Raw genomic sequence first — 21,014 nt, 5'->3', positions numbered from 1 at the left:
GACATTTTCTTGAAAGTGAACAAAGTGAGCCTGCCACTTCCAGGAAAACAACTGATGTTATTTGTTGCCAGTTATAAAATTTCAGCTTTAAAGCAAAAATTACAATCTGGGAAATTTGTGTCTGCTACTTTGAGCTTGATTTAAAGACTTTTCTGATGAGATTGTTATGGATATTAATGGATATAACTTTTTAAAATGCAATTTCATTGAGATATATTCATATACTGTGCAATCACCCAAAGTGTAAAATTGGTTGTTCACAGTATCATCATATAGTTGTGCATTCATCACCACAATTTTTTTTTTATTAAATTCAGTTTTATTGAAATACGTTCACACACCATACAATCATCCATGATATACAATCCACTGTCCACAGTATGATAACATAGTTATGCGTTCATCACCACAATCTATCTCTGAACATTTTCCTCACATCAGAAAGAACCAGAACAAGAATAAAAAATAAAAGTGAAAAAAGAACACCCAAATCATACCCCCATCTCACCCCATTTGTCCTTCAGTTTTTATCCCCATTCCTCCACTCATCCATACACTAGATAAAGGGGGTGTGATCCACAAGGTCTTCACAATCACACTGTCACCCCTTGTAATCTACATTATTATATAATTGTCTTCAGGAGTCCAGACTGCTGGGTTGGAGTTTGGTAGTTTCAGGTATTTACTTCTAGCTATTCCAATATATTAAAGCCTAAGAGGTGTTATCTATATAGTGCATAAGAATGTCCACCAGAGTGACCTCTCGACTCCATTTGGAATCTCTCAGCCACTGAAACTATTTCGTCTCATTTTGCATCCCCCTTTTGGTCAAGAAGATACTCTCAGTCCCACGATGCCGGGTCCCCATTCATCCCCGGGAGTCATACTCTGCGTTGCCAGGGAGATTTACACCCCTGGGAGTCGGGTTCCACGTAATGGGGAGGGCAGCGAGTTCACCTGTCGAGATGGCTCAGTTAGAGAGAGAGAGGGCCACATCTGAGCAACAAAGAGGTACTCAGGGGGAGACTCTTAGGCACCATTACATACAACTTTAGACTCTCCTTTGTGGTAATGAGCTTCATAAGGGCAAGTCCCTTGCTCGAGGGCTCAGCACATCAAACCGCCAGTCCCAATGTTTATGACAACATCAATACCAGTCCAGGTGAGGATGTCCAACACATCCGCACCTTCCCCCAGATCCTCGGGGCTGGGGAGGGGGAGGCTGTAAATATGTTTTTTATTATCTGCCCAAATTACTCTGGAATGTGTCACTATTTCACTCCAGCCTATACTAACCTACCGTATCTCACTTCCTATTCAAAGTTCCATGCAATTGTGGTGTTTGAACAAATTGACTGTAGAGTTGTACCGTTTAGAAAATTTAGATCCTGTACCAAATAGATATCTATTCCCTTGGTCTCATATGAAAGTTGAAGTTTTAAAACACAATCAGTTTCAACCTTTATCCTTTGGCCTGGCTTGCCCTGGTCTTAACCAGACCCGCTTCATTCATATCACTAATTGAAGTCTGGGCTCTTTTTCAGCTTTTTTTTTTTTTTTTTGACAGTGGCTGTATGCACTAATACTGACATTCATATCTGCCGAGCTCTAGCTCTGAGTTTCAGGTGTCTCAGAGATATGCATTGTTCCAGAGACCAATCAAGTTATACGCTAGGGGATCAGCATCTCAAAGTTTAGAGACAGGCCTTACAATTCAGGGATAGAGTTAACTGCTGTTAAGAGCTTACAATCTAGGTACTATTACAATTATTGTGTCCACGTTAGGCTATGTTCTAAGATTCAATTCTGAGTTTACACATTGTAGTTAATCCATATTGGTGAGGCATCATCCCTCTGACCATGTTTTCTCCAACACTTTTACTCCTATATATATATTTTCCTACAATTTTATAGAGTTATATTCACATACCATACATTTATCCACAGTGTACAATCAGTTATTCATGGTATCATCATAAAGTTGTACATTTATCACCACAATTAGCACTTGAACATACTGATCACTACAAGAAAAAATTTTTTTTTTTTTTAGCAATAAGAAAAAATGAGAAAAAGAAAAATAACATGTCATACAATACAATATACTACTAAGGACAGCAAATAACACCACTACCAAGAATCCCATATTACTCCCCTATATCCCCCTCTTATATACATTTAGCATTGGCATATTGCCTTTGTTACATTTAATGGAGGTATATTACAATGTTACTGTTGACCATAGACTCCAGTTTGCTTTGATTATGTTTTTTCCTGAATACCATCCCGTTTTCAAATTTCTACATGGTTGACATTCATTTGCTTTCCCACATGCAAAGACCTTTTTATATTTGTATATTTAGTAACAGTCATTGGCCACTCCAGTTTTTGCCACGTTATACAGTCCCAGTCTTTATCATCTGTCTTTACCTCTGGTGTCATACATTCTCCTATCCCACCTCTTTCAGCTTTACTCACAGACATCTTTGTTCAGTGTACTTACAATACTGTGCTACCATCACACAGTATTATGCTATCTATTTCTGGATCTATGCAATCAATCCTAAACATTCTGTAGTCCTTCAGCATCAAATGGCTGATCTCTGCCCTCTTTCTATCTCCTGGTCGCCACCACAGTCAATTTTTGAACATTTTTATTACTCCAAAAAAAAAAAAAGAATAAAAATAAAAATAAATGTGAAAAAGAACAGCCAAAACATCCCATACCCCCACCCCCAATTTTATTCATTTACTTTTTTGTCCCCGTTTTTCTACTCATCTGTCCATACACTGGAAAAAGGGAATGTGAACCACAAAGTTTTCACAATCACATGGTCACACTGTATAAGCTCTACAGTTATACAGTCGTCTTCAAGAATCAAGGCTACTGGATTACTGTTCAACAGTTTCAGATATTTCCTTCTAGCTATTCTAATACACTAAAAACTAAAAAGGGATATCTATATAATGTATAAGACTATCCTCCAGAATGGCCTCTCGACTCCATTTGAAATCTCTCAGCCACTGAAACTTTATTTTGTTTCATTTCTTTCCCCCCCTTTTGTCAAGGAGGCTTTCTAAATCCCATAATGCAGGTCTGGGCTCATCTCCAGCAATCATATCCCATATTGCCAGGGACAGTTACGCTCATGGGAGTCAGGTCCCACTTAGGGGGGAAGGCAGTGAGTCCACCTGCAGAGCTGGCTTAGAGAGAGGCTACATCTGAGCAACAAAAGAGGTTCTCTGGGGGTGACTCTTAGGCACCATTATAAGCACACTTAGCCTCTCCTTTGCATTAACAAGCTTCATAAGGGCAAACCCCAAGATTGAGGGCTTCACCTTCTAAATTGGTAGTCCCGAATGCTTGAGAGAATATCAGGAATTCCCCAGGTGGGGAAGTTTAACATTTCCATATTTCCCCCAGTCCTTCAAGCAGGCTTTGCAAATACATTTTAATTCTCTGCGCATATTATTCTGGGATGTATTGGGGATTCACACTAACCTGTACAAACCAACCAGATCTCATTCCCTTATTCAGGGTTCCATGTAATTACTGTGTTTGATTAAACTGATCATACAAGTTAAACTATATAGCATGCTACAGAAAATATAGATTTTGCATCAAATAAACATCTCTTCCTTTGGTCTCACACAGAAGTTGAAGTTTTAAAACACAGTCAATAGCATCCTTTACCCTTTAGTCTGATTTACCTTAGTCCTAAATTTAACTGGGGTCTGATCTCTTTTTCAGCTTCTTTAATGGTTGCTGTATGGAGTATGGAGTAATACTGGGATTCATAGCTACTGAACTTTGGCTCTGAGTCTCAGGTGTACACAAAGATCTCAGCATCTCAGGATTTAGAAATAACCATTATAACTCAGGAATAAAGTGACTGCTGTGAGAGCTTACAATCTAGGGACCTTTACAATAAGCCATCTCCTGATAAACTATGCTCTCAGGTTGAATTCTCAGTTTGCACATTATACTTAGTCCATATTACTGAGGTGTTATACTGTTTGTCTTTGTGTTTCTGGCTTATTTCTCTCAACATACTGTTGTCAAGTTTCATTCACCTGGTTACTGTATGTAACTTTTTTGATACAATATAATGAAATGGGCAAACAATTGGAAGATTTATATAATTCATTGAACCAATATCTTTCAAATTCCCAATGCATGAGATTACAAAATTGTGCACAAAGATCCATTCAAAATGCATGAAAGACTAATGGATTTTCATGTAATCGAGTATAAAATGCTCGTTGGTATTGTTTCAGATTCCACATTGTAAGCAACCTTTAAGAAACTACCCCTTGTCGAGTTTTGGTGTGGTATCAAAGAAGAATATCCACCATTATCTAAAAAGGCTATTGAAATGTTCCACCCTTTTTCAACTACAAATCTGTGCAAGGCCATGTTTTCTTCATTTACTTCTATGAAAATAACCTATCATAGCAGGCAGAATACAGAAGTAAATATGAGAATCCAATGATAAAGAGATTTGCAGAAATGTAAAATAATACTACTCTTCTCCTAAATAGTTTTTGTTTTAGTATGTAATTATTTTTAATAAAATACATGTGAATTTATTATTATTTTAAATGCATATTTTTGTTTCGGTTTAATATGACAGATATCACTACATAAAATCCAGCTGTTTGGTGTTTTCAACAATACTTAGTATGTAAAGGGGTCCTGAGACCAAAAAATTTGAGAACCACCACAACAGAGGGAACATAATGTGGGTAGCTGGTCACAAGATTGTTGGAATTGTAGAAAGTCTTACAGAAGATGGTGAAGTCAGCAGCTTCAGCAGGAACTTGCTGCTGCCCCTAAGACTGAAAGAACAAGGGAGAGGGTGTTGTTTAGTGACCATGAGCAGGGGCTGCCCATTGGAACCTGGCATCATAAATGAGGGCCACGTAGCAGTAGTGCCCAGAGTCAGGGATATCTGGTGGAAACCAGAATCAAGGTGTGGGGCTGCCTGATGGGAGCTGAAACTATGAGGGAGATGCACCCCCGATGGAGACCCCACCCAATGCAGAGAGAATGGGGCAGACATGCCCTGGTGTTTTCCTCTCTCCTATTCTCCATATCCATTGGCCAAGCCTATCTGGAAGTTTCTTAGTAAAGGAGCTTGAGGTACATGCTCGCAGGAGTCAGTCCTCCTGCAGTACAGAGCAGAGCAGGGAGAGGGGTAAGAAGGGATCTGAGATCAATGGGCATATGACTGGCACAGAAAGGAAAGAGAGAACCAGGGTGTTGACTTGAGGGAGCCACAGGGATGAGTAAAGGATGTTCATAATGGAAGGATCTTTACTGGTGGGAGGGGGGAGCTGGAGTAGAGGAAGATAGAGGAAATGCCAGTCTGGGTGGGGAGGGATCAGAGGGGAGGAGATGGTGGAGTCCAGGCAGAATGGGTGACCTTGGAAATAGTGGCTGCTAGATCTAGAATTTTCATGTGCAAAGGGCTTGGTAGGGCCAGCTGATTGGACTGGACATAAAGAAATTGTTTAGAAACTGTTTGGATGCTACTCTTACATAGGATCTGTTATGTGGGGAGGTTGTTGGAGACTGGTCATGGGAAGACTAAAGCCATCTATTTCTAGGCCAGTAATTTTCATGTTTCTATATACAGTCTAGACTCTTCTTACATTCACCTACCTGTTAAAGATCTCCACCTGAATGATGAGGTGTCCATAGTCTTTTCCTCATGGTAACTCTTATTTACCCTTTAGGTCTCATCTTAAATGTGCTTCTTCCAGGAGCCCTTCCCTGTTTCCTAGGCTAGACTTCCATAGCACATTGTCTTTAATTTGTCTTTAATATAATGACAAAGCTTTATTGTCTTTAATTGTTTAATGCCTCTCTCTTCTTGCTGGGATGTAAATACATCTATATCTCGAGCCCCTAGCACAGTACTTGGCATAAGGTAGATACTTAGTGCATATATTAGATGAGGGAATGATTGGCTGATTGCCTTAGGGAGATAGGGAACTCTGGGTGCATCCCCATACTTGAGGTTCACATTAAGCAGGGCATCTAGCCTCTCCCTCTTGCCTTCAGCATTTCAGGATCTGAGAAACTAGACAAGCTTTTCTTTCCCAGGGTATGCATTTCACATAGAAGAGCCAGGAGCTTGAGGTTAATCTGGTTATTACTTAGTGGCTATGAGATCTTGGGCCAGCCATGTAAGTAGTCTCCATTTTCATCTTTTCATGTATAAAATAGCAACAGTAATACCTGTAACCCCTGCCTTTCATGGCTGTTGTGACGGTCAGAGCTGATGACACAGACAGAGTACCACCAAAGCCATCAGGGCAACAACCCAGGATTCAGAGAAGTCCCAAGCAGTCCACCCTGCTTTGAGCACTGCATATTTGCTTGGATGTCACCAGTCTCATTGTTTATTTCCTCCAGACAGGGGAAGTTAACTGGAAGTGCTATTAGGGAGACAACTCTTTGGCTGTGGAGCTGGCCCTCATCTGCAAAGGCTTCTTAAAGTAGGGGTGGGGGAAGACTCTGACAGTGCCTTGGCCCAGATGAGGGGCTCAACCCATTCTCCCCACCAGCCCTGCCATGATTATTCAACTTTCACATTCACACGAGGGGCAGCTGATGTAGGGAGTGCAAGGGGTAAGACTGAGGAGTTCTCCTGGATCAGCCCTGGCTTTTGTTCTGCCAAGGAGAAAAAAATGAAATTGATCCCAAGGAGAAAGGAGCCTTCCTGAAGTGCTGGTGTCCTTTCCCTGAAGATGTCTCTTAACAGAGACCCATGCAAAGCACTGGGATACAGTGATAAAAGGCATAGCTTCTGCCCCTAAAGAGCTCATGGTTGAGCGGAGACAGAGGCCAACAACTAAAACATAATATGATCCTTCTATCATGGTACTCCTTAAATTTGGACATTTGTGCTATGGAATTCCCTCTTCAGGCCATCTTCCCTCCATCTCTGTTTTATACTGGCATTTTATATTACACCTCACTGCCTGCCCCTGCCCAGTTTCATTTACTTTTGGCTCATAGGTGGTAGAACATCTTGTCATCTATTCATGAATTGGTTCGATATTTTTCTTTGGTTGTTTGTAGGACCTGAACATGACTGTCTTTCTGGTACTATAAACTCCAAGAGCACAAGTCATTTTGTAGGGTGTCAGCTCACACCAAAGATGATGAGTGATTATGCTAAAGGTGGAAGATGGATAAATGGGCATAAGGATTTACCACCTGGGCTTTTGGCTAAAAATTGCAGCAACCCATGGTGAAAAGGCAAAGGAAGAGAGAGAGGAGGACTGCCAATGAGCAGAGCCTAATGGCTACTCCCTTTAGCAGATGGAGATTTTGGGGTGAGCATCCTTAATGCATGGCTTTCATTTAAGTAGCTGGTTCTATGCCAGCAACTGCCATTTTGTTAAGTTTTGCTGCCTGCAAAGGCTTGTGGGAAGCCATTGTGGAATTGAGAATAGTTGGACTGGGTTAATTTTATTTTAGAGCTTTCCACCACTTAGCACAACCAGGATAAACCAGAAGTGAAGAGCAGCAAGATGTAGGAGAGAAAGCCCTTGGCTGGAAGTCTGGAGGCCTGTTTCAGCCCTGCCATCATCACTCAACATTTTGGGGCCTAAGTTCTCCCATCTGCAAAATGATGGTGTGGGACTGATCTCAACATTGTATGGTGTTTGAAACCCAAAATGTGGCCCGATGGGAAAAAGTTGCCTGCAACAGGTTTCAGTCCATGCTGGCCACTCTTTGAGGGAGTAAGTTCCCCATCGCTGGATATGTTTAAGGTGAAGCTGGTCCTTCTGGTGTGCAGAGGGGGTTCCTGCTTGGCATGGAGGATGGAATGGATGCTCTCATCTGGGCATGCAGTCTGTCTCTTCTAGGGAGCAGTAAAGACCGAGGCTTGCGGGGACAGGGGCAGTGGGTGTGTGGGGAGTGACCTCCCACTGCTGCTGTCTGGCTGTTTCCCTCCTGGAGCTGGTGAGGCAGTTCTGCCGGGCCCTAAGGAGCGGGCTTCCTGGCTCCAGGCACTGGAGTTGGCTCACGGGGCAGTGTGAGGCGGATGCCATGGGAAAGGGCTTGTCTGAGAGGAAGGGACTGTGGTTCCTGGGGAGAAACAATGTCACTTCCTCATTTCTTCGGCTGAAATGCTCTACAACCTTCCTCTGGGGCCAGCAGAGCCCTCCAGGCCTGTGTCACAGAAGCCTAAGGGACCACTCCAGGCAGGGGGTCTGGAGGTTTTGGAGGTAAGTAATCTGAAGGAATGCAGCCTCCCCCCAGTCTCCAGAGTCTTCGAGGAGGGGAGTGGCTGGTACCAGCTAGGACTGCAGTTTCACCACCAAAGCCCCTCTGAAGCCAGGAGGCCAGAGTTACAGGCCCAGGCCAGGCTGGGGGAAGGGACTGAGCCAGAAAGCACTGGCCTCACGCCCCAGTAGGGTAGATAAAGTCAGATCACGGAGAATTGCTTCCACAAGCCTCTCATACAGCACTGTTTCCTGGACCCACCACCCGATGTTGGCTGGGGTGGTAAGAAGGATAATATACACATACACAGAGGGGATTTTGTATTTGCTTTCTGCCTCTTCTTGTTGTTTTACCCTGTTGAGTCCACCATACACCAAACTTTTCTCTGAGAGTTAAGTTTGCTTTAAGTGAACGTCAAGGGCAGCTTCTGTAAGCCGGAGTGAGACCCCATCTCTGTAGGGAGCCCCAGCCCTGTACAGAGCCAGGCTTGGGGTCAGTCAACACTTTGTTACATCCCCTAAATACAAATCCAACCCTGGGGAGAAATGTGGGTTTTCCTAGAGGTTTTGTGGAGATAAGGAAGAGAAGTTCACTGAACACTGAGCAACACTTAAAACGAGCTTTCCCTGTCCATTGGTGTCTCTGCCCTCTCTTGGATCTCTGGCCTCCTCTTCCTTCCTGCTCCTTCCTCATTCAGACTCAAATAACTGTTCTGTTCCCCAGGCAGTGGGCCTTTCCCAGATTCTCCCCTCCGGCCTCCTTGGAATTTCCCCTCAGCTTGCAGATCTCACCCAGCAAAAGGAACCAGGGTAGGGCTCAGCAAACAGAAGCTCAGGAATTAGCTGAGCTGTGACCGCCTATAATTTCTTCAGCCTGCCCAGGGTACACCCCACTCACGTTACCTCACCACATCTAAAGAAAAAAAGAGCCACGAGAGGTCTGACTGTGGGGTGAGCCTGGCAGCTTGCCCAAGTCCCTGTCCACCCTATACTTTGTTCCTGGGGCATTTCCAACACTAGGTCTGGGGTCTCTGTCTATTCTCTGGAGGGTCTGTCCTCCTGGAGGCATCTCAGACCACCCAAAATTTTAGCAATCTTTCTTCCCTCCAAACGAAAAGTCCTTTTGGTCTTTACCATTCTCGTAGCCCTTACATGCCAAGTGTCATGAGTATAAAAATATGATTATCAGTAAACACACTTGGAGCACATACTACGTCCCAGGTACCATTCTAAGTACTTTATATATTTTAACTCATTTGCTCTTAGTAGTAGAGGGTCTGAAGGTAACTCATTTACTCTTAGCAGTAGAGGGTCTGAAGGTAACTCATTTACTCTTAGCAGTAGAGGGTCTGAAGGTAACCCTCTACTACTCTCTGGTCTCCTTAACCATATAGTGAATTCTCCAGGGCAGGGACGGATTCAGGTGACATGTCTTTGTATCCTCCACAATTTCTTGCATATATAAGCACTCCAGAAATATATGCTGATTAGCTGAGTCTGCCACTGGGAGGTCCATCCCCTCCTGGTTACTTACTTTCCCTCTTCTTCAGATGGGACTAAGATTTCCTGACGTTTCCTACTCCCCCAATGCAAATGAGTAATGGAAAGTGATCTGGAAAGGGTTCTGGGGTCACTGGGACATTCTTCCCCTGGTTGAAGGTGGGGCCATCTGTCCATCAAAGGAGGAATCTGCTGGGGGTGCACACAGGAGGACCCCCTGGGCTTTCTGCGGAGGGGAGAGAGGCTCCCCTGTGCAGGTTCACAGTAGCTGTCTCTGATGGTGGATTGTGGATGATCTTGATTTTCTCCCCAGGATTTCCCACCAAGAGCAACTATTACTTCTATCATCTCAAAGGGGTAATTAGAAATTTAAAAGAGTTTAATGAGTAGAGTGTTGGGCACTGAAGCCCCCTGTGCCGGGCTGGCATTTAGCCACTGTGCAGTGGTGTGGCTGTTCCCGTTTGTCTGTGCCCAGGAGTCTCCGTTTGCTGGGGCTGCCATCACAGAGTACCACAGTCTGGGGGGCTTAGAGAGCAGAAACTTACTGTCTCACAATTACGGAAGCTGGAAGTTTGAATCAGGATGTTCACAGGGCCATGCTTCCTCTGAGGTCTGTAGGGGTCTGGCGGTAGCTTGCCGCCCTCCATGGTGTTCTTTAGCCCGTGGCATAGCTCAGTCTCCACCTCCATCCCGTGGCCATCTTCTCGCTACTTCTGCCTGCTAGTGTCCAAATTTCCCCTCCTTATAAGGACACTGTTCATACTGGATTAGAGCCCACCCAAATCCAGTTTGGTTCCATCTTAAATCATAATATCTTCAGAGATCCCATTTTCAAATAGGATCACATTCATGACTTAAACGTTTTTGTTTTGGGGGCACGATTCAATCCAGAACCCCACATCACACCAATTGTTAAATATTTTAAAAATTTAACCTGCCTAGAAGTCGTGGTCTCCAGTGAGCAGCCAGTTCCCCTGCCAAAGCCCATAGCCTGAGCCTGATAATGGACCTATGTCCATCTCTCTGGTTCTGCCACCTCCCTCCTGGGTTAAACATGCAGCATCCCAGCCCTGGAAGGAGGGACCTCTGCACCAGGCTGATGTCTACACTCCAGAACAGACATCCTCAGTCCTGACTGCACGTTTAGAAAATACTGAGGCCTGGCTCCCTTCCCACACCAATTAAATCAGAAGCTCTGGGGCGAGCCTCTAGCAGGGGCATTTTCCCAAGGTCCTCAGATGGCTCTGATGTGCAGCCAGGTTTTGAGAGCCACTGAGGCAGCCGGGGCTGTGACAGAGGGGCCAGCATCTCTGTGCTCGTCCTGTACTAGGTGTTGTGGAGGACGCACAGATGACTAGATGTCCCTGCTGTCAGGGGGCTTACAGCTGATTCAAGATCTACAGGCTGTGCGCAAAGAGATAAGAGCACTTGCTGTGTGATACCCAGCATGCCCAACGTGTCTGCAGTTCAGGGCAGACATTAAGGTTGAAAATGCTGAGGAAGTAGGTAATTCAGGCAGAGTGAGGATAAAAGCAGGCCAGTCTTTCTGGGGGAGGTTCTGGGCGCAGTCTAGGGGGAAAATGCCTCACACTGAGCACCTTTTTGAGATGATCAGACTCTCTGGTCCTTTCTAACGGTTTGCTCCCAGGCCCCTCATCAGACGCCCCAGTCTCTTTGTGACTCTGATTCAGGCTTCCCGCCCATCCCCTGGGCCCCAGCTGGGTGTGACTGGCTGCTCTTCAGTCGCTGCCCTGGCTCTCCAGGACAGGACACCCCGGCAGGACCAGGCTCGGACAGATAAGAGCAGTGCTTGTTAGCTTGTTAGCACAGCTGTTCTCTGCAACACCCAGTGTTGTTTTCAAACCTACGGAAACTTGGGTGCGGAAGTGTGGCTACATCCACCCAACTTCAGAGTTGGGCTTGGTTCCAAATAAAAGGAAATTTGCTCAGTTTTCCCAGACACAGAGGCAAAAATAGAGTTGACGGGAACCTCAAAGGGTCTGCTGGGGTATCAGGGTCACACCTAGAAAAAATCGATTACGTCTTTGGTCTGGACACCCTCAGATGCCCTGTTCAAACTTGCTCTGTTAATTTTCAGCATCAGTAGCCACCCTTGGAATCTGTCTATGAAAGTTCTTCAGGGACAGTGTTTCAAAGGTGATGTCTTACAAGAAGGTAATTTTGTCCTGTCTGTTGTTAATGGTCTTAGAGGTTTCTGTGTGTTTACTGATCCTCTTTAGGCAACAAACTGGAGTGGTGCTTAGCACGAGGTCCTGGGGTCTAAGATTCAGATTGGTTATCTGCCTGGTCAGAGGGATTGCACTCCTTTCCCACTGATAGGAACTGGATGACTTGACATGTTTGGGTGGAGGGGACCCTGGCATGATTTGTTGTCTGCTTTCAACCCTGGAACGCATCTCCAGTGTTGGCCTCTTGTGTAGCCTCATGCCACAAAGTGGTGCCTCTTGCTGGGAAACTGTACTGTGTGTGCGTCTCCAGCAGGGCTGTGCTAAACAAGCAGTGACACTGCACAGGTCCTTCCTCACACTCCTGGAGCACCTTCATTTTCCAGCCCCTTTTACCTGCCCTTTCACCTCCACACCCCCAGGGGGTTTATACACAATCGCATGTCCTCCCCACCTAGGACCAAGATCCTCTCAAGTGGGCAGAGCAGGCTTTATACCATTTGCCAGACAGAGAAGCAGAGGTCATGCTGCTGGCTCACGGCAGAACTGAGCCTAAAATCCAGATTGCCCAGTTCCCAGCCTGTCCTCAGCCGCAAAGTGAGCGGCATGTGCTCAGGGTGTGACGGAATGGCCGTGCCCATCAAACAGCCTCAAAAAACACTAGAGGTCAGGTAAAGCAGGAAGTGTACAATTAAGGTTGTAAAGGACAACAAACCCCCACTTTTCCATTTATTTGACAATGCATCCTTGCTTTATGAGGCCCAGGTGGGCTGGAGACGGTCCTTGTAAACAATAGACCCATCTCATTCCCCGTGCAAAGTGGGGGCCTTTGGTCATGTTGACAGTAAACGGTCGTAGGATGGCAGAATCGAATTAGTTTCCTTTTAAAATTAGGGAAGCAGTACGGAAGTGACAGGGGCAAACTATTTAACTCATTTGAGCTTTAGTTTCCTCATCTGTAAAATGGGAAGACTGAAAGCATTTATTTCACAGGGTGTTGTGAGGAGTAAGATGAAGTGGCATCTAGGAAAAGTGCCCGTAGAGCACTGTACAAAGGACATTTACTAAGGCTGAGGATTCAGTGTTTTTCTTAAAGCGTTCTCTCTGTTCTGAGTCAGCCTCCTGTCTCCCCCCTCTTGCCCGTCTTCTCAGAGCTCTTGAGGGGTGGGTGTGGGATGGCTCTGTCCCTTTGAACAGGGGACAGGGGAAGTGACTTGTCCCTGAGACCTGCGATGAGTCACCAGCCCAGGGGGCCTGTCTCCCTGCCCAACCGCCTGTCTGCTGGTGCCCTGAGTCTTGCCTCCCAATTTGCTGCAGTCGCCTGGCTGGAAACCCCACCCCATCGTCCTAGGCAGCTGTGGGCCTTGGGGAGTCCAGCTGCCTTGGGCTGGTAGTTTCCTCCTCTGGCTGAGATAACCTCAGGAGATGCCTATCTGGTTTGGGGAAAGGGTGGAGGGTCTGAGCCAGCCCCTCTCTGCCCTGTGGTAGCGGGTAGACAACGCTTAGAAAGAAGATCATTCAATGGCACAGCCTGCCCTCTGCACTGTCTCCCTTCCTCCCTCCTCCTCCTCTTTTCCCCTTTCCCCCCAAAGGCCTTTGGTTAGTTGTCAGAAAGCTTGGGTGTGAGGCTGAGCAAGTCTCATTAACCCCTTCAGCACGGTCAGGGCTGTACGTGGGGAAGGTGGGCAAAAGGGCCCTTCCCTGGGCCATGTAATAACCCCCTGGAAGTAGGGACAGGGTGAGCAGTTTTAGTTAGGGATGGTTCAGTTGCTCCACTTTTGTTGTAGGAAAAGTTTCTTTGTGGCTGAGCTTTGAAATCAAACAGATCTGAGTTTAAATCCAGGCTCTACCATGGATTAGTTTAATGATCTTGGGAAACTGACTTGTAACTTCTCTGAGCCCTGGTTTTCTCACCCATTGTTAAGTGGGGATTAAAAATACCTATTGCATAAGGCTGTCATAAGGAATGAATGACCTAATACCTGGAGAGAATCTAGCAGAGGGCCTGGCACAGGAAACCAGCTTATGGTCTTGCCTCCTAAGGCCTGAGTCTTGTAGGTGACCTGTGACAAGAGTATCTAGGAAGTGTGAGTGGTCCTCTCCACCCCACATCCTTTCCGGAAGAAATGAGCTCACATTATGATAATAGATGGGATGGGTCATCTTGGCATGTCAGGAATAATGCTTCATTCATTCAGCAAATATTTATTGAAAGCTTACTCTATATCAGACGCTGTTCAAGCAGAGGTGGAGACAACAGTGAGCAAAGCAGCCCCTGTCCTCAGGGAGCTTGCAAGGAGGGCAGGGCAGATAAGAGCAAGTAAAACATAAGGATAAAATATACCTTTGTATTAAAGATGGGTGCTTTGAAGAAAATTAAGAGGATAAAGGATTGGAAAGTGACAGTTTGCAGGTGGGCTATTTTGGATCGAGTGTTTGTAGAAGGCCTTTCGAAAGAGGTGGTATTTGAACAATGTCTGAATGAAGTGAAGGAATGAGCACGGAGAAGAGTTTTCCAGCCACAAAGAGCAGCAAGTTTGGAAGGCCCAAGGTAGGGTCCACCTTGATGTGTTCTAAGGAGAGCATAAAGACCAGTGCATGCAGGAGAGTCCAGAGCTGGGTCACCTGCCCACAACGAATGGAGAAGTCCCAAGGCTGTGACCACCGTCCCTTCATAGGTGGCCTATTGCCCCAGTGTGTGCGGAGGGAGGATCAGCCTCTGGCTCAGGGAGCAGCAGAAAGCTGACCATGGTGGGCTGCATTTTTTTTTTTTTTTTTTTTTTAATTAGGATGATGGCAGACAGCTGTCACTGGTTTCGTTTTATTTATTTATTTTGTCCCTGGTTTCTGATGAAACTTTCTGGTGCTATTTGCTGATGCCAGAGGCAATCCTGAGTTCTGAAAACACAGCAGGGCCCAGCTGCTTCCCTGGGGTCAGCCCCTCATGGGGCCCTTGTGGGACCAGCAGCCAGGCTGGGACAGGGTCCTCATCATGACATCACTCAGGGAGGAGAGCCACCGCTGTCCCCACGTCACACTGGTCGCTTCCCCTTATTAAACTGATGCTCATTTAAACCATTTCAATTCACGAAACATTTCCTGGGACCGGGCACTGTGTAGGACAAATGCAGCTGATATTTACGGGCATGGTAGGCTGGCTGGTACGTTCCGACGGGTAGGGACCCATGCTACAGTTATTAAATGTTTTAAATGTGACACTGCTAGTGACAAGGATGAGCAAAAGGAGGGACTCTGCCCTCAGGGAGCAACTCTCCTTTGGGGGACAGCAGACCAACAACCCCTGACCAATAACCTGGCAAGTCTGGATAAAGTAGGGTAAGGCACCAAGAAATACATAAAGTGGATCAAAACCCAGCTTTCCCCAACATTTATTTCCCTGAGCTACAACCACAAGTTGACTACCTCCTCTACCCCTGCTCACCCAGGAAAATCCATTTCCAAAGGCTTTACTATTTTTCTTTCATTTCTTTTCACCTCTGAATAACTGGAACTTGGGATGGTTGACCATCCTTGCCCTCCAAAGACCTCTTTTTGTATATGTTGTAAGGCCTTTTTGGATTTTCATCCCTTAAATTCCCATTCATGCTGCTTTACTTCACCTCTCTACAAAGATTCAGCCTACACTTGGCTTCCTGTATCTCTCTTTGAAACTTTGGGCCTTCTTCTCTCTCCTATGACCCCCCTTCCCCTGCTTGTCCCAACTTGAGTTCTGCTCCAGGATCTCCTTATAAAGTCTCTTGGTCTTTGGGGACCCTCACGGTCACCCAGGATCACCATTTTCCAGGCACAATCCCAGGTCCCAGCCTTCCATGAACTCTCGTATCTCCTTCCATGTTCAGTGTCTGTTTCCCCTTTCCAGCTTTAAGTAAGTAAGGTGATTTTGTCCCCCTCTGGCCCCTTCCAGGGCAAGGAAAGAGCAAAAAGAGACAGTGAAACATGCCATGGGTTTTTGGGAAATCTTATACCTCTAATGGATGCAGTGCCCCGTGTTAAACCCAAGGCGAGGCAGGGAAAGGTGCTGGGTGGGGAGCAGATCAGCAATTCTTTGATAGACCTGGCGTGGGAGGGTGGGTGGGCAGTGAACAAAACACAGCCCAGATCAGTTCTGGGGCAGCATCTGTGGAAAGTCCAGCAGTGTGGAGCAGGGTGGAACATAATTTCCCTGACCTCATCCAGCCTTCTGTTTTCCTTTGCCTCCTGTGTCGCAGGGGCTGACCCCCAGCTGCTGCTTGCAAATATCAGGGCTTGGTTCACACTGGGATAGTCTGTTGATTGCCCTTTTCCTTGTCCAGCCTCTCAACTTGAGTCCTGAGGGTAGACAGAATGGGACTGGACTGCCCCCTACAAGTAGAGCCTCCTCAGAAGTTTAGGGTATACAAGAGGGGTGGGCACAAACTTCCCTCTCAGACTTGCTCCTTGAACTGGGCAGTGACTCACCCAGAACAACTGAGTGATCCAGGAATGGGCATGTGATTGACAGCTTTATGTCTGGAAGCCAGGCCTCCAGATCATGGATGTGGGGTGGGGGACCCTGGGACTGCCAGGAAAGACCCTCAGAAAGCCGACCCTGATTACTGAGAGCCACTTAGTGATGCAAAGCAGAGTCCTGGGGTGCTTGGCCTGCAGGAGGAATGTGGATAGGAAAGAAGTGGAGACAGGGTGGGGGAAGGTAGAGTCCTGAGCAACAGGGAACCACTAGAAAGCACTCAGCTTTCCACGAAGGCAAATTCATGTCATACAGCTGATTTCCTGGCATGCTGCAGGGAAGGCAGAGGAGAGAACCCAAGGCTTCAACTCATGAAGAGCAGGTGTCCACACCAGCCTACCTCCTCATTGCACAGGCGAGAAGACCAAGGCCCGCCCGGTGACGGGAAGCGCGTGGCTGCAGATCACCCAGCCATGGAGAGGCAGAATTGGCCCCGGAACTTAGACTCCTGGGATCAGAACTCTTTCCATGTCCCTTCAGAGACTGCCTGGGAGAGGAAAGATTTAAGCCAGGCTGTGAAGTACTTGAACTGGGAAAGTGGAGTGGGTGAGGTTTCCTGGTTGGGGGGATGATTTGTGCAGAAACTTGAGGTCAAAGCAGGGGACAGCAATTAGGGATGGATGGCACAGTGAATGCCAGCCCGCGGGATGCTCTTATTTCTTTCCCTCTAGTCTTCTCTTGCATTCGCCTCTCTTGTTTTGTGTAGCCGTCTCATCTCTTCATCTCTCTTTTCTCTCTCTCCTCATCTGGTTGGACACTTGTGATGGCAAGGAGCCTGCATCTTCATTCCTGATCCATGTTGGTTCCAGTCGGTTCTGTTTGCTAGTCATTAAGCATGGGCTGAGCAAGCACTTTGACGAGTACATGGCCCAGAAGGCAAGGTTGCTACCTTTGAAGAGTATGATATCTAAGTGGAACACAGTCATCTTACACACATTCATGGAATACTTAGTGCGTGCTGGCTTCTGGGCTTAACGCTGAGTTGCAAATATGGGGGAGTCACAGTCTGCCCTCCACTCGCTGTTGAGTGGGGGAGATTGTCAAATATGCAAACTCCTCAAGTATTAGGAAAATGGAGTGAGTACAACGATGGTGACATAAGCAATGTGCTGTGGGAAGGAGTTGGTTCAGCTCCCCTCCCTCCCTCCCTCCATCCCTCCTTCCTTCCTCAGTCTTGGATGTGTCTATTGAACTCTGAACTTTAATTTCCAGCTTCTTACCAGACATTTCCACCTGGATGTCCCACAGACATTTCCACTCCTCATGTCCAATGCTGAAGTCATGATTTTCTCCCCCATGCTTGCTTCTCCTCTGAATTTACCATCTCAGGTGATGGCATCATTCTGTGGCCTAAGGCAGAAACCTCAGTGTTGTTTTCACCAGTTCCCTCTTCCTCAGACATACACCCCCAGTGCAAGTCTCCACCTCCTAAAACCTTCCCCGTCTGCCTTCCCTTCTCTCAATCCACGTGGCCACGCTTAGCTCCCCTCTCACCAGCTTTCCAGACACTGCAGGAGGCTCCCGCCCTGGGCCGCCTCCACAGTGCTCCTTCTTTAACACACAGCCTGCCAGGAGCATTCCCAAAACATAAATCAGATTGGACTTATTTATTTGACAGCACGTGTATTGGAATCACTATGTACCAGGCACCATTCTAAGTACTTTATAAATATTGACTCATTTAATCCTCTGAACAATCTTATCAGGTATGTATGCGTATAACCATATTTCACTGACTCAAAGATGACATCAATCATAAGATGCACCTTATTTTTGTAGAAAGACTATGACAGAATGTTTTGTTATCTCAATTAGAGTTTTTATTTTACAGTTAAAAAATGAGCTCTTTTAGCCTTGTTTAGACATGGATTCTCAAAATTGTTATGTTTAACTTATATATACTTAAGAAGTTAGTAAATGAAATAAGTTGATCAAGGTATTCCTAAAATTTCCTTATCATCAGAGTCCCATCCTTCTGAATTGTTTTGAAACTCAGAGTCATTGGTGTCTCTGTTTTTCCTCATAATACCATTCTCTGTGCTGTCGAGAGTGATGCAGTATTTCTTAAAAGAGGGTTCTACAATTGTCTTTGGCTGACATTGATGCTGCAATTTTTGATATGCATGCACAGGTGATGACAACTCAGTCACTATTGTCACCCAGCTAATGATCCTAAGATGATTTTAGAGGCGTTAAAATGTGAGAAAAAGTGCATCTTATAATTGATGAAATGCATTATCCCATTTTACAGATGAGAAAACTGGGACACGGAGAAGTTTGAGTAACTATCTCAAGGTCACAAAGCTAGTAAGTGGCAGAGTTGGGATTTTTTTTTAACTTTTCTTTTTTATAAAAACTGTTTTATTAACATACCATACAATCCATTCAAAGAGTACAATCAATGGCTCTTGGTATAATTGCAGAGTTGTGCATTCATCACCACAATCAATTTGAGAACATTCTCATTGTTCCAAAAAGAAAAATCCCACACTCCTTAAACCCCCCTATTATTGACACTTAGCATTGATATGGCACCTTTGTTACAGTTGTTGAAAGAATATTATTACAGTATTACTGTTAACTATAGCCCATAGTTTACATTAGCTGTATTTTTTTCCTGTGTACCACCCTATTATTAACACCTTGTAATAGTGACATGCATTTGTTTTAGTTCGTGGAAGAACATTCTTGTATTTGGTTTTTTTTTTTTTTTTTTTTTTTTTTACAAAACAAATTGTACTTTCGATTGTTTACAGTACCATTACATAGTTGTACATTCATCACCTAAATCAATCCCTGACACCTTCATTAGCACACACACAAAAATAACAAGAATAATAATTAGAGTGAAAAAGAGCAATTGAAGTAAAAAAGAACACTGGGTACCTTTGTCTGTTTGTTTCCTTCCCCTACTTTTCTACACATCCATCCATAAACTAGACAAAGTGGTGTTTGGTCCTTATGGCTTTCCCAATCCCATTGTCACCCCTCATAAGCTACATTTTTATACAACTGTCTTCGAGATTCATGGGTTCTGGGTTGTAGTTTGATAGTTTCAGGTATCCACCACCAGCTACCCCAATTCTTTAGAACCTAAAAAGGGTTGTCTAAAGTGTGCATAAGAGTGCCCACCAGAGTGACCTCTCGGCTCCTTTTGGAATCTCTCTGCCACTGAAGCTTATTTCATTTCCTTTCACATCCCCCTTTTGGTCAAGAAGATGTTCTCCGTCCCACGGTGCCAGGTCTACATTCCTCCCTGGGAGTCATATTCCACGTTGCCAGGGAGATTCACTTCCCTGGGTGTCTGATCCCACGTAGGGGGGAGGGCAGTGATTTCACCTTTCAAGTTGGCTTAGCCAGAGAGAGAGGGCCACATCTGAGCAACAAAGAGGCATTCAGGAGGAGATTCTTAGGCACAAATACAGGGAGGCCTAGCCTCTCCTTTGCAGCAACCGTCTTCCCAAGGGTAAAACTTATGGTAGAGGGCTCAACCCATGAAACCACCAGTCCCCTATGTCTGTGGTCATGTTAGCAACCATGGAGGTGGGGTAGGCGACATTCTTGTATTTGTACTATTAACCACAGTCATCATCCACAACAGGGTTCTCTATGTTATACAGTCCTGTGTTTCATCCTCTAGCTTTCCTTCTAGTGACACACGTGACCCTATACTTCCCCTTTCAACCATAATCACACCCTTAATCCAGTGCTGATAATTATAGTAATGTGCTACCATCACCTCTATCCATTTCCAAACATTTACAACCAACCTTATTAAAAATTCTGCACAAATTTAGAATCAGCTCCCCATTCTCTATGCTCTTTATACCTCCTGGTAATGTAAACTCTAGATTTTAACTCTAAGAGTTTACAGAGCTGGGATTTGAGCCAGGATTTGAACCCCGTCAGTCTGCCTCTGGGGTCTTTGCTTTTAGCCATTAGCAGAATGTTGTTTTACTTAAAGCCCTTCCTGGAAACCTGTTTCCTGGAGCAAACGTAATCCGAACACTACTTGAAGCATTCCAGCCCTTTGTGACCTGGCCTCGATTTCATTTCTAGTCTTATCAGCTCTCAAGAATCTTGTTCTCTAGGTGTTCTGGCCTGCTCCCAGCTCCGCAGACTCGGGCCTGTGCCCTGGGCTTCAGCTCATTTGCTCTCCTATAGAAGATCACCCCACCACCAGGCAGAGTTGAAGGCTCAGTTCCAATGTCTTCTGTCCTGGTCCCTTCACTGGAGACAGAGCCCCTTTGTTTGTGCACTTGCAGAATTTATTTTATCCCTCTGTTTGTGCTCCTTTGGCAGCCTGCTGTATGTGCTATATGTGGACCTCTCAGGTGGGAGACTGACTCTCACTTCTGCACCCCTGGTTCCAGCACAGTGCCCGTGTCTGTGAACTTGACCAGCTTCCCTTCCTCCCACCTAGAATGACAGGAAGCAAGATGGTTTGAGAAGCATTTTGGAGGTATGGAATGTTCTAGAATTGCCTCCTGGATGCTGACCAGCCGAGGACTCACTGTTTATATAAGTAATATCCTGTCCAAAGGGGTGTGTTCCTAGTGTCATAGTGAGATGTGGGA

This window comes from Choloepus didactylus, chromosome 5, assembly GCF_015220235.1.
Source record: "Choloepus didactylus isolate mChoDid1 chromosome 5, mChoDid1.pri, whole genome shotgun sequence".
Taxonomy (NCBI): Eukaryota; Metazoa; Chordata; class Mammalia; order Pilosa; family Megalonychidae; genus Choloepus; species Choloepus didactylus.
Note: the sequence above shows the minus strand (reverse complement) of the source record.